Here is a 14,630-nt window from a genome sequence, read left to right on the forward strand (position 1 = left end):
AGCATGCAGGGCTGTTTCTGTAGCTGGCTGTCGCCATTCAGAGAGAAATGACTGGAATGCAGGTACTGCACAAAGGAAGATGCCCAGAATAATCTCCTGATGAGGCAACACTCCTTGGAACACTAGATGTTTTCATTTGTTGACCTTGGATGGAATTGGCAGCCCCAGAGATGGCTATCAAATGAGAGGCTGGGCGGGACTGAAGGTGGGGGCGGGAGTGCGGGACTTCCTGAGTTACAACTCTGCGGGTCAGTTACCTGTGCTGGCGGCACGTGAAGGAAATAAGGACGCATCCATGCCACTGTTTGAAATTTTGTCTGACCTGTGGATTAAACAGTTTTGGAGTGCAGCTTGGCTTTGAAAGAATAGGCAAGATTTCTGTCTCATTATTTAGCTTGCAAGCCCAAGAAATTTGCATTGGCCCTGTTGCCTGTCTATCCCATAACAGTCTCTGTGGATACACACTGTTTTATTTGCTGGCCCAAATATATGCAACTCCATCCCTCTCTCTATCTATTCCTTTACTTACAACAACACTTCTTTTGGTTATCAAGGTGCATCTGGGCCCACCTGCATCTGAAGGTAAGTCAAAGACTTGTTCTTCGGTGGCGCCACCTGGTGACCTCCCATGGAGACACAGTCTCAGCAATCAAATGACAGAATTTAGAGTCAGATTAGCCGGGGTGGGAGGGGGCAGAGCAGATGGATACCAGCATTTATATACTTCAGGTGCTAGGCTCAGAATTCACATATTTCAGCTTTTTTAAAACTACCAAAATTCTATGGAATAGATCATATTCTCTAAACGCTGTTTTTCCTATGGGCAGCAGACTGTGCTAGATGCTTTATACACCATACCTTGTTTTTCCTAGTAACAACTTCATGATATGTGAATTATGTGGTCTTTTGAGTCTAATTCCTTGGCTCTGTAATGGACTCCAGCCCCTACTTGCTGTGTGACTTTGAAGAATTTACTTAACCTCTCTGTGCCTATAGTAATAGTACATACATCATGAAGGAAGCACTTGTAAAGTGTTTGTAAAAGTGTCTGACACATACTAAGCATTCAATATATACCAACTAGTACTGTTATTAATAATAGCAGCCATAGCTACTGTTTCAGTGCAACGAAACATTGCTAGACAAAACTCCAGCATCATGACTAATCTCATATATTTCACGTCGATAAATCAGATGGACACTCAATAGTGCCAGGCCACCCTACATGTATTTCTTTTTCATGTTCACTTTTAAATTTGCCGAAACAACTCCTTCCTACCCCTCATACATTGACATCATGATCATGCCCACCCTTGGTTGATGAGCTTGCCTCATTATTGAGAAAACAATTAGCCAGGAGCTTTTTCATCCCTTCCCAACTGTATCTGCTGACCTACCTATTCTCCACCCTCTGTCTCTGATAAGGGTGAAGTTCCCTTTCCCATTAAATGGTAATTGTTTGGATAACACATTTGAATCTCCTGCCCTCTAGTCTCTTCAAAGACTTGGTTCCAGTCTTGCTAAATCGTCACAATTTCCCTTTGTCCTGGATCACTGCCATCAGCATACAAACACCCCTCCAGTTAACACCCATTCTCTGCTCCCCATTGTTCTAGGTAGAATGAAGAAAGAAACAACTCATTCTAGTAAGATCTCTATTTCCACCATACTCTTCAGTCTGCCTTGGTCAAGGTCACCCAAATGAGGCTGTGGGCAGCCTTGCTCTCTCCTGGCTTTACTTCTCTGCAGGTTTGATGCATTTTCCCTGAGTTGCTGGGACACCAAGCCTGCTATCTTGTTTCAACTTTCCCTCTACCCTCCTCTCTTGAGGAAACTTTACATGTGAATGGGCTCACCTGAGAGTGCCTTCTTGGCCTACTACTATCTATATCTTTAACTTAGAAAATTCATTCAGATCCATCACCTTAAATATCATCTGCATAAAAGTTGAAAAGAGACCTCCCTGGACTTTTCCTGAAACTCCAGATTCAGATACCTCCTCTTGACTTGTCACTCCCATATGGGAATATACTGGTACCTCAAATTGCCACCACAATAATTTTGATACCATTCTCAAACATGGTTCTTGTCCAGTTGTTGTTGTTGTTTTAAACTGTTTTTTGGTCTTTTTTATTGGTAGGTAGCATAACTGTTGACCAGTTTGTCATGTCAAAAGCATAGGAACCTCTAGGAGGAATTTGGATACCTCTTTTCCTTTCTCAGTCTTGAAAATCTGCTCTGCCTCCATGCTTAGCTCTCTGCATGGACATTTCCCACTGATGATTGCACAACCCCATCATTCCTTATGTGGCCACCAAAATGTGTCTCCTAAACTTTCCTAATCTCACACCACACGTCTACAATCCACTGGCCGCACAGCAGCTGCAGGCGTGCATGCAAATGTAACTCAGAGCACTTTCACCACTTCCCTCCTCAAATCCATCCAATAGCTTCCTTTCACATTTTAACTTAGCCCAGTTTGCTCACCCTGGCTTTTGAAACACCACGTAGCATAACATCTTTAAGAAAAATGATATGAAGTTTTTCCTTAATTCTGAGAATTCTCCAGTAACTTTCCAATAAACTCGTTTTTTTTAAAGCCTAAGTTAAGCAGAGTTTAAGGTAGTTGCTTACAGTCAAAGGACCATAATTATATAGCATAGGGCTAGAATGGCATTTACTGTCTGGATCTTCATAGGAAAATGTTTGGGATGTGGATAAGTTAAGGACCTATCAACCAGATTGCAAACTCCTTCCATCAGAGACCAATTGTGTGTGTATATGTGAAGTATAATGAGAAATTCATAGGCACACACAGACATAATGATACTTAAGAATTTGAGCTGCTTTGAATTTGACTTATAATTTTTCCATGAAATCTGACTTCTTCCAAAATTCAAAAACAAAACACTCCCATATTGTCCTAGAGAGGAAAAGAACTGTCAAAGTAAAGGCCTTTACTATGAGACCAGAGGACAAGTTCAACTTATCTACAAGGTACAGTGCTTAGGGCTCTTGATACTTTTAGGAGCCACAAAAGTATTTTACATTTTTTTTTTAATCAGAAGAAAAACATAATATAATGATAATGAATACAACTTGTATTATATCCATCTTTATACAAAAGCTTCCCTGACGGCTTCCCTGGTGGCTCAGCTGGTAAAGAATCCACCTGCAATGTGGGAGACCTGAGTTCGATCCCTGGATTGAGAAGATCCCCTGGAGAAGGGAATGGCTACCCACTCCAGTATTCTGGCTTGGAAAACTCCATGGACTGTATAGTCGATGGGGTCACAAAGAGTCAGACACAACTGAGAAACTTTCACTTCACTTATATGAAAGCAGTCATAAGCTGTAATTTTTATCATTTTCTGTGGAGGAAGGGGTCACTGAGAACAAAAATGCTGAAAAGGCCCCCATAAAGGTCTTACTACAGCCCTGTTCCTGGAAGCCTTGCTCTCTGCAGGAAAGACTGGAGAAGGAGGCTTTGGGATTTCTGGTCCCACTTGAATTTCACTGATTGGGGAAGGAAGGCCAAATGAAACCCAAATGCAGTGACATAGGGAAGCAAAAATAGCAGCTTTCCACTACATTTATTCTGTTTCTGTTTAACAGACACTTATCTAAAGCTCACTGGATTCAAGGCAGTATTCTAATTGCTTTGCAATCAGTAAGTCATGTAATCTACTGTCTCCTAGGTGAATACCAAGTGAGTATCAAACACCTTCACTTAACCTCTGCTAGGCTACTTCCTTCTCAGGGTGGATGTTCTTCTAGGACCCAAAGGAATGCAGCACAGAATTCTGAACTTGTAACTGCAATTTAGCAGGCTTGAAATAGCTGAAAAACAACAAGGAAAAAGAATTTTTAAGTTTAAGTTATAGTGCCAGGGGTTGATACACATGATGTTCATCTTGCTTCACATAAATGAAAGAAAGAAAGGGAAAAAGAGAGAAAGAAGGAGAAAGAGAAAGAAAGATAGGAGAAAGGAGGGAGGGGCAGAGGGAGAAAGAAGGGTGAGCTGTTAGCAATGACAGAGTGTCCTGTGTCTTTCAGACAGCCCCCTCACCCTTGAAGATGTCTTCCAACCTAACTTAATGAAGGCCAGTCTCCAGGCTTTCCCCAAATATGCAATCAAGTTAAAGGGATGTTGCTTCAGCAAGTCACAGGCAAAAATGCCTATCACCCTGCATTCTGTGGAGGTATGCGCATACGTGTTATAGTTGCTTTGGGTCTATATTTACATGTGCCAGTGCCCATCAGTGCTTAAATTAACTGTTACAAAAACATAAATATGATCCTTTCGCAATGTTTTCCTCTCAATGAATTCCTCACATAGTGAAATCTCAAGTTGAAGCATCAGTTGAAGTTGTGCTAAAGAGAGATCACCTGAACTTTTGCGAAATCTGCAATAGACCAGTTTTGCTCTGGCCAAAGAACCTGATGGGAAGAAACTCTCTGTAAACCATCCCATCTCAACTCTGGATACTCAAAAACCCAGGGGGCTTTCTAGAAGATTCTACCCAGATGAACTAAATCAGAATCTTCGGAATTGTACCTGGGTATCTGTTTTTTTAAAAGTTCCATAGGTTATGCTGATACGCAGCCAGAATTTAGAAAAATACAACACTGATTCCTATTTTGTAAATAAGTTCATTTGTACTTTTTTTTTTTGTATTCCATATATAAGTGATATCATATGATACTTGTCTTTCTTCCTCTGATTTGCTTCACTCAGTATGGTGATCTCTAAGTCCAACCATATTGCTGCAAATGGTATTATTTAATTTTTTGTGGCTAACTAATATTCCCTTGTGTATGTGTGTGTGTGTATGTATACCACATCTTCTTTGTCCATTCATCTGTCAGTGGGAATTTAGGTTGCTTCCATGTCCTGGCTTTTGTAAACAGTGTTGCAATGAATATTGGGGTGCATGTATATTTTTGAATTATGGCTTTTTCCAGGTATATGCCCCCAAACAGAAATAGAGTCATAGACATAGAAAACAAACCTATGGTTACCAAGGGGGAAAAGGGGGAAGAAATAAATTTGGAGGTTGCATTGACATACACTGCTATATACAAAACAGATAGCTAATAAGGACCTACTGTAGGGGCTTCCCTGGTGGCTCAGAGGATAAAGCATCTGCCTGCAATGCAGGAGACCCGGGTTCGATCCCTGGGTTGGGAAGATCCCCTGGAGAAGGAAATGGCAACCCACTCCAGTATTCTTGCCTAGAGAATCCCACGGACATAGGAGCCTGGCAGGCTGCAGTCCATGGGGTCGCAAAGAGTCAGACACGACTGAGCGGTCAATGGTAATGGTAATGGTATAGCACAGGGGAAAAAAACAAGCAAGAATAAAAAACCCACTGGTTTCATACCAAGTGAGTACTAGGACTACTAACATTTCCAGATTAGAGTCCCAGCCCTTTGAATCTATGGAGCTGTGACCTCTTCCATGTAGCTCTACATTTCTCCATCTTTATTCTGATATGATTTTTTAATTTAAGGTGATTATATACTCAGCTCACTAGTCCTAGTTTCAAAGTCTTTTGGGAATTAATTCCTCAATGAAAATCTTTCTTAGAACTGCAGAAAGGCAACTGTGAGGTCAGGGCTGGATCTCAGGGCAACTAGAAGTCCCCTTGGAGTCAGAATTGAAGGGGTCACACACCAAACACCAGTGACAGAATCACCAGAAGACAGTCTGCACCCTTGTCAGGGCAGGAAATAAAACAAGTCGTGGGATCAGTGCCAAGAAAATGGGCCTGAGCAGAAAGTGAGGATGATCATTTCAGCCCAATAAAGAATTCTTGAGGACCTGCTGTATTTTAGATATTGGGCCAGGCGTTGTAGGTACCATCCTACTGTCTAGGAGCTGAGAGTGTAAGGAGGAGATGTCATCAAACAATTTCAAAATTACACGGGAAGTTATGAGCAGAGTGAGAAAGGATATTTGGCCCAAGGTGATGCCTGTGAGTAGACTTCTAGAACATGCAACCTTGTGTAATCATTGAGAAGTAAATGATGGTGAAGCAAGTTAGGGATGTTCAGGAAGTGGACAAAGCAAGGATCAAGGCAGATCATGATCCAGCAGAGTCAATAAACAGTATACTCTCTGGTGTGATCAAAAATTAGAAAGTTAGGCTGAAAAGGGCAAGGCCAGATGCACATGGTAGATCCACAGTGCAACGTGGAGAATGGGGTTGAGTGGGGCTGGGGTTGAGAACATGATCGTAAGCGGATGAGCACAAGACCATGCAATGGGCCAGGTAAGAGATGGTGAGAGCAGGACTGGACCAGGGCTTTAGCAGTGAAGGTTGGTGTGAATGAACAGTTAAGTCCAATCAGCAGGACTGGTCAGATGTGTGGGCTGAGGGGAAAAGTGGGAGAGAGTAAATAACAAGAGTCAGACACTGGGAGAACGTTGCCTTGAGGACATGGATTTTGAAATGGGTGGAGATGGGCAGTCTAAGATAAAGGCTCTGAACCACATGAGGGTTAGGGGTGCCAGATTTTAGTGGGGTACCAGCTTTGCCGCTCAGGCTGGTGCAGCCGTGAGTGGTTCCGCTGAATCGGGCATCTGCACTGAGCAAGGCGGAAAGATTGCGCTTGTCTCCTTCACTTTGGTTTGTAGTTTACTCATCGCCCTGACAGTTGGGATTAGTCTTTTCCTAATTCAATTGTTTTTGTAAATCCCCATTCATCTGATGATTGATTACAGGTGGCTGTAAACTAAGAAATGATGGAGCATCGCTTAGCCTCCCTTTGCTCCTTCCCTCAGCAAACCAGAGGCCTGGAAAATCTTGGGGTTGCCTCAGGAAACGTAACGCACTTTAAAAGAGGAGCTGGAGGAAGGTAGAACATTTAAATTAACCTCCAGTGGAAACCCCAACCCACTTGTTATGGTCATTCTTGGCACCAGAGGCCTCCCTTTTGGCTCAAATCCAGAAATACAAAAATGGTATAAAGTTGCAGGACAGAAAGTTGGCATGGACCCTGTGGTGATTTCCTTGTCCACTGACTCCCCTGCCTTGGAATTCTGTCTAGACTTGGCTTCAAGGCACATTCCTTCAGCTTTCAGTAGGCAGAGGTGTCTGACTCTTGCAATGTGTACATGATTTAAAAAGAACGAAGGACAGGCTCTCAACAAACCACTGCTTTCTAAAGGTCAAATCTCACTGCTCCAAGTGTGACCGGGAAACGCAAATATATTCCAGATCACACAGCTCACAGGTGCAGCCATGTAGCACTGCAAATTTCATGTGCAGACTGGCGGGGTCCTTTTTTGGAGTCTCCAGATGCACAAGGAATGCTTTATGTACAGGAAGACAGAGGCTATATGGGGACAGCTGGGCTTTGGAGAAAAAAAGTATGGACATGTAGTTAACTCTACCACAAATCCCCATGTTCAAGCCACCAACATAGGAGGGAAAAAAGAAGCAGGCAGGGGATTTCATCCACACATTCATTCCAAAAATGTGCAGTGTTTACTATATGTCAGACATTTTCCAAAGATACTTTCCTGCCTGTGACGAAACTGCTTATACTAGAGAAATTTGTTTCTTGCCACTTAGAAATCACTATGTAATTCAGGGAGTTAGAAGATCAGCATACCATTTGCTTCTGATTTATGCCATCACCAGGAAAGTGATTTTATGACTTTTACTTGTACCTAACTAACCTAGTCACTTCTCCTAAATGCCCTGGAGAGAAACATGCCCTGAAAAGTGGATGTCGCAAAGGAAGCAGCCTGCCTGAAGGAGGCTGGGAAATGTTCAACTTGAAGTGTAAGTTCAACTCCCTGTGCCCGATGAATAATTGCCAGGAGGCTTAGCCATGGAGAGCCACAGGTCTTCAAATTTTTCACAAACAGAAATACAATTTTAAGTGATGCTTACTGTGATGGTGATGATGATGATGATTGAACAGGCTAAAGAAAATATTGAAGGAGGCAAGAAGAATGAGGAAAAAGCACAAGACTAAAATGATAAAGTGAAGGCAGTCTTCATGGACATTGGTACCAGGGTATCATTCATTCAGGGATATTTATTGGGTATCTATTATTTTCAGGCCATGCTAGGTGGAGGGAATATAATAGGAAACAAAGAAAGCAGACTTTCATGAAACTTTCACTACGATGATGAAAAAGAGAAAACTGAAGAAAACAAAATAAAATGTAGAATGGCGAGTGCTGTGATGGAGGAGGAGGTAAGAGAAAGGCAATATGTGTACAGGGTGTTAATTTGCTTATTGGGTGTTGAAGAAAGAAACACCAAAAGATAACATTTTGGCAGATTCCAATGGCTAAAGGGAAGAGTCTTTCTTTGAGCAAACAGAGCTAATTCTTTGGCTTTCTCATCGTTTCTTTTCCCAGCTGATTGGGTGTACCCTTCACTTTCAGGATACTCAGTTTCATAGGAACATCTTCTGATGGAGGGACCTGGTGGACTGAAGCACGGGGAACATTTACAACCACTGCCTACTTCTGCGCCCTCCTCCGGGCACCTCCCTGATCTGCTCTGTATGGTCCACAGTTTCTGAGCTATTTCTGCTTCTTCCTAATACATCAAGAAACCTATACAGGGCTTGTGCACCAATCTCTTCTAAACAAGGGCATGGGGTTTGTTCATTCAAGTCAAGGAGCTGAAAAGAATAATGGTAGGAAGCTGGCAGGTTTCCAGAGTGGGTGTAACTCTTCAGGAGAATTGGGCCGTGAATACTTTCTTTGTTCTTTTCCCTCCTTACATCGGATTTGGGAGGAGGGGCTGTTTTTATTTTAGTATCAACGATGTGGAGGAAATAGGACTCCATTCTCTTATTCGAATGTGCCTTGTAGATGTCTTTACCTTTAAGCTAAATGCATACTCACACCATTTGGAGTCTGGCCTTAGCTGTCCCTGACTAGCAACCCAACCTTGGCAGCAGGAGTGACTACACCATGTGAAAGACTTAGGCACAGGACAGATTTCCTGAGCACTTATGCATCTTTCTCTCTGCTTTGTCCTTCCTTGGGTTTACTTAGGTCCCACCTAATAGGATTTTAGAGTCTAGGACATAATTCTATAGTCCGGCAATTGGGTAGCTAAGCTGCCTTAGAACCCTTGTCTCTATAATCCTTTATAATTTCATAATGTTTTGTTTTTCTAAGTTCTCCCTTATATTTTTTTCACTTCTTCTTCATAGTGAGGTTGTTAGAAAGCTTGTGCTATTTGATAATCTCTTTTTTATAGATGAAAACTCTGGTCTCAGGAAGGCTAGGTTGCTAGTTCAAGGACATGAACAGGTCATTTGGAAACTCTGTGTGACATTTAGCTCTTCTGACTCCAAATCTGTTGCTATTCAATTGCATCTCAAATGTGTGGAATCCTGCGATTGGATTCGGGCCACAGGTGAAATTCTTGCCAATGGGAAACAAGTCCCCTTCTTACCTGCCTTCTACGGAGGAGTGATTTGATCTCCCTGAACTCATGAGGGAAACTGCAGATGAAGCTGTTTCCCGTGCAGTGAGACGTGAACATCCAATAATGATGAGAAGTGGTGACACCAAGAGCCTTTCACTCCCCACCTCCCCTCGCCAGAAGCCCTCCACCCAGGCCTTGGCCCTGATTCCACCAGTGCTCTCTGATCCAGGAGCTCAGCTCCAGTGGCAAGGGAGTTTCCAATTAAGCTACAAAGGAAAAGGAGAGGTGACGGGCCATCTCCTTGGCCTATCATGGATCAGCTTTGTTGTCTATGGTGTGAGCAAGCAGAGCACATAGAATACTGAACACATCCAGGATTGCCATGTCATGGGTGGTAGGGAGGGCTTCTAGGCAGTGAAAGTAAGGGTGATGAGATCCGGCTTCAATTGTGACCTAAAACCTGGCTATCCAAGTGGCCCACAAACCAGCAGATCAACATCACCAGGAGGTAGGGGCTAGGAAGGCCAAAACACAGGCCTCATCTGAGACCCCTGGAATTAGAATCTGCATTTTAACAATATCCCCAAACTCTGACTCCTCTTTCTGTCCCCTGTGTCCCTCACTTTCTCTCTGTCCCCCTGACTCCTCTTTATTCTTGCTGTCTGTTTGTCTCACAGCACCCGCATCTCACAACACTCTTGCTTTGGAATACACTTGTGGAATTCTTACAACTTGCAGGTACTGTCTTCCCCCTCTTATAGGTAGACAGCACTTTGCTAAGTAAAACTGCCAATAAGTGTGACTAAGCCTGTGCGGCTGGCTCCAGAGCCAAAGCCCTTCCCACGATAACCAGAACTCTTCCATACAAGGCCTCTCTGGTCCACTCTTTCCTGGGATGCCTCTTCAGAACAGACGAAAAGCCGCTGTTGCCCATCCCATCAGCGCATAGGAGGAAGCCTTTCTCCAGCAGGTCAGGGCTTTCCCACCATGGTCCAGAATGACTGAGGGAGCTTCACGCTTCACTTTACTCCCCATCCCCTTTTGATATCTGCTTGTCTTGGTATCCATTATTGCTTATCGGCCCAAATTGTTTCATTCCCATTATTATACTGATCATGTGGCTGAAGGTAGAAACATAGACAGATTTAAACCAATTAAGGGTAAGTGGCTCTTTCCACCCAATCTCAGGACTCAAGAAGTGGAAGGAAACCCTCCAACCTCAGTCCACACTCCAAACCAATCAGATACAGAAGGTGAAGTGAGAATGTATACTGAGGAGGAAACTTAAAATCTAAAAAAATTAAAACTGTGCTAAACAGTTTTATGGACGAGGCCACATATCAACTGGAAAAAAAATTCAGTTGTAAAACAGGATATTCACATTCTTCTGCTTTTTAAAACTATCTATAAAATAAGGGCATATAAAATAATGCTAAGAATGATAGACTTACGGGAGATTTTTATTTTATTCTTGAGAAATAGAGAAATTCTTTTATAGAGAAAATCTCAGTCTTTCACTTTTATCTATAAAAAGCATATGAAATACATATTTAAAGCATATTTTTAAATACATATTTATTTCTTTAGCATCATTATTATCCTCAATGTCAGTATCTATATTTTTGGACCTATCTAGTTATATCAGTTCAGTTCAGTTCAGTCACTCAGTCGTGTCTGACTCTGAAACCCCATGAACTGCAGCACACCAGGCCTCCCTGTCCATCACCAACTCCTGGAGTCCACTTAAACCCATGTCCATTGAGTCGGTGATGCCATCCAACCATCTCATCCTCTGTCGTCCCCTTCTCTTCCTGCCCTCAATCCTTCCCAGCATCAGGGTCTTTTCAAATGAATCAGGTCTTTGCATCAAGTGGCCAAAGTATTGGAGTTTCAGCTTCAACATCAGTCCTTTCAATAAACACCCAAGACTGATCTCCTTTAGGATGGACTGGTTGAATCTCCTTGTAGTCCAAGGGACTCTCAAGAGTCTTCTCCAACACCACGGTTCAAAAGCATCAATTCTTCAGGGCTCAGCTTTCTTTATAGTCCAACTCTCACATCCACACATGACTACTGGAAAAACCATAGGCTTGACTAGACAGACCTTTGTTGACAAAGTAATGTCTCTGCTTTTTAATATGCTGTCTAGGTTGGTCATAACTTTCCTTCCAAGGAGTAAGCGTTTTTTAATTTCATGGCTGCAGTCATCATCTGCAGTGATTTTGAAGCCCAGAAAAATAAAGTCAGCCACTATTTCCACTGTTTCCCTGTCTATTTCCCATGAAGTGATGGGACATGACTGAGCGACTGAACTGACTGACTGACTGATGGGACCACATGCCATGATCTTAGTTTTCTGAATGTTGAGCTTGAAGCCAACTTTTTCACTCTCTTCTTTCACTTTCATCAAGAGACTCTTCTTCTCTTTCTGCCATAAGGGTGGTGTCATATGCATATCTGAGGTTATTGATATTTCTTCCAGCAACCTTGATTCCAGCTTGTGCTTCTTCCAGCCCAGCGTTTCTCATGATGTACTCTGCATATAAGTTAAATAAGCAGGGGGACAATATACAGCCTTGACGTACTCCTTTACCTATTTGGAACCAGTCTGTTGTTCCATGTCCAATTCTAACTGTTGCTTCCTGACCTGCATACAAGTTTCTCAAGAGGCAGGTCATGTGGTCTGGCAGTTATATAGTATAGTATAAAATTAGTTTGGGGGGTTACATAATTTTATTTATTATTTTGAGTTTTTAAAAAAATATTTATTGGAATATAGTTGACTTACAAAGTTGCAGTTGTACAGTAAAGTGAATCAGTTATACATACACATACATGCACCCTTTTTTAGATTCTTTTCTGATATAGACCATTGCAGAGTAGAGTTCCCTGTGCTATATAGTAGGTCCTTAGTAGTTATCTACTTTGTATATAGCAGTGTGTATATGTCAATCCTAATCTCCCAATTTATCCCTCCCATGGTTACCATAAGTTTGTTTTCTACATCTGTGACTCTATGTCTGTTTTGAGACATACATTCAGAGAAAATCATAATTCAAACGGATACATGCACCGCAATGTTCATTGAAGCACAATTTACCATAGCCAGGACATGGACGCAACCTAAAGGTCCATCAACAGAGGAATGAATAAAGAAGATGCAGTACATATATATAATGGAATCTTACACAGTCATAAAAAAGAACAAAATTATTGCTGCTAGGTCCATTTGCAGCAATGTGGATGGACCTAGAGAGTCCATCTGAGTGAAGTATGTTAGACAAAGACAAATATCATATCACTTACACGTGGAATATGAAAAACAGGGTGCTGTACAAATAAAATCAGTTTTGTTGAAACACCTTTTTGTGATATTATTATCTCAGTAGCTTATTCCCTTCTACAAAAGATCCCCTCAAGGAAAGCACACTTCTTTTAGCAAAATGAACCCCTAAACCTGGTAACCCTAAAAGGAGAATCTCCTCAGGGGAAAGGATAATGAGGCAGTAAGTCTCCCTTCCCTTCCCTGGGACTTGCTCTCACTCTAAGCCCAACCATGTGATCCATGGTGCTCTTGGGCTTTTAATACTTCTGATCATGTTCAAACTAAACAACTTCATAAGGTTGCCTCTTTGCATAGCTGAAAACATGTTGGAAATTTTACAAATAAAATAATTTACCAATGAATGAGAAATTACAAAAAAATGAACAAACCCAAAGCACCGTGATTCTATTACACGTACCACGCTCTTCAGGGAGTAGAGATGGAGCTCACACAAATTAAACCATCTAGAAAAACAGGGCTACATCCTGCTCCCTGGATCCACCCCAGCTTTCACCAAGCTTCCTTTTCTGTTTTTTAAGTGTATGATTAAGCTTTCAGTTATAAGAATGGCTTCCACATAAGCCCAGGTGATCAACAAAAGTTTTCATTCTATTTTTATTGGCTTCTCTGTGGGGATAAGTAAATATCATTGTTCCTGCTCTAAGAAGCTTACCATTTCCGGTAGAATATCCAACAAATGCCTGGAATTCATATTGGAGTCCCAAGGAAAAGGTGCAGAGATGTTCTCCATTTGTCATTGGGGTCACAGTTGGATGGTCTGTCTCCTGGATCACTGCTTCCTCAAATCATACCTGACTCTTACAAACCAGCTGAAGCGGCCTTTCTTCCACGAAGCCTTCTCTGATCTCTTCCTCACAAATCATAGAGTTTCTTTTCTTCTGAATCCCACCAACTCCCCCACCCCTGTTTCATATACAGCATTTGTCTTGGGAGACATTTCATAATTTATTGCTGTGATTCCTCACTGGGTGAAGAATAAGGGAAACACACTCTCTGAGGAGCATAAAATTATAGCAATGAGGATAATAAATGCCCTTTATTGAGAACTTATAGCATGAGTAATATAATAAGTCTTTTCACAGTATCTTATTTAGTTATAACATCTTCTATGCTTCAAAGTGATTATGTAACTTATCAAAAACGTGCAGAGAGAACGTCCCCTCTGTTTTAACTATGTTTTAACTCATATCTGTTTGATTTATTCCAAAGGCCCTGCTTTGAATCACCAATGCCTCTGGCTAGTTTCCAAACCCCTCCCAAGCCTCCTCTGCTTCCACCCCACGAGCCTGGACTGTGGCCACCACACCGTGTTCACACAATCTTGTCAACCAGTGAGTACCAGGGCTTGGTGTCAGGGGGCTACCTCCTTCTTAGACACTGAGCTGAAACAACACTGAAGACTACTTTTTGATCCTATTCATCTGCCTCATCCCTCCTGCTGGGTCTGTACCCCTGCAGGAAAGAAACTTTTTCATCTGTCTGCCACCTCCCACATACACACCCCTGTGGCGTCTAGAATAATGTCTCATTCCTATTATTTCTGTATGAGTTTTTTGAATAACATTTTTGAGTTAGGGAAAGAACATAGAATAAACAGATTATGTAAGTGAAAATAATGTAAAGTACAAGTGATAACGTTTACCAAGGAAAGAAAGTCTTCCTGGAGGAGGTGATGTTTTTCATTTCTTTTGGCTGGGAGGACCTTGGCTTAGCATAGATGAAGGTGAAAGGCAGTCTAGTTGGGGAAGATTGCATAATGGTCTGATGTAAAACACTTCTCATTGTTGATGAGAAATGACGGTGCTGATAGATTTCCTGTGATCATAGAACAGATGAGCAAGAACGTTTAATTCTGGGAATTTCTGTTTTCCATCCCA

The 14,630-nt window shown here is 42.0% G+C and overlaps 1 long non-coding RNA gene across 1 annotated transcript; it reads left to right on the plus strand.

Annotated features, from left to right (window-relative positions):
- Positions 1-291: 291 nt before the first annotated feature.
- On the plus strand, positions 292-14,254 carry LOC123334771. The gene is made up of 3 exons (XR_006552894.2): positions 292-582; positions 4,057-4,202; positions 13,963-14,254. It is a non-coding gene; the product is annotated as an uncharacterized LOC123334771 (long non-coding RNA).
- Positions 14,255-14,630: the final 376 nt, after the last annotated feature.

Source organism: Bubalus bubalis, chromosome 8 (assembly GCF_019923935.1).
Source record: "Bubalus bubalis isolate 160015118507 breed Murrah chromosome 8, NDDB_SH_1, whole genome shotgun sequence".
In the NCBI taxonomy this organism is placed as follows: domain Eukaryota; kingdom Metazoa; phylum Chordata; class Mammalia; order Artiodactyla; family Bovidae; genus Bubalus; species Bubalus bubalis.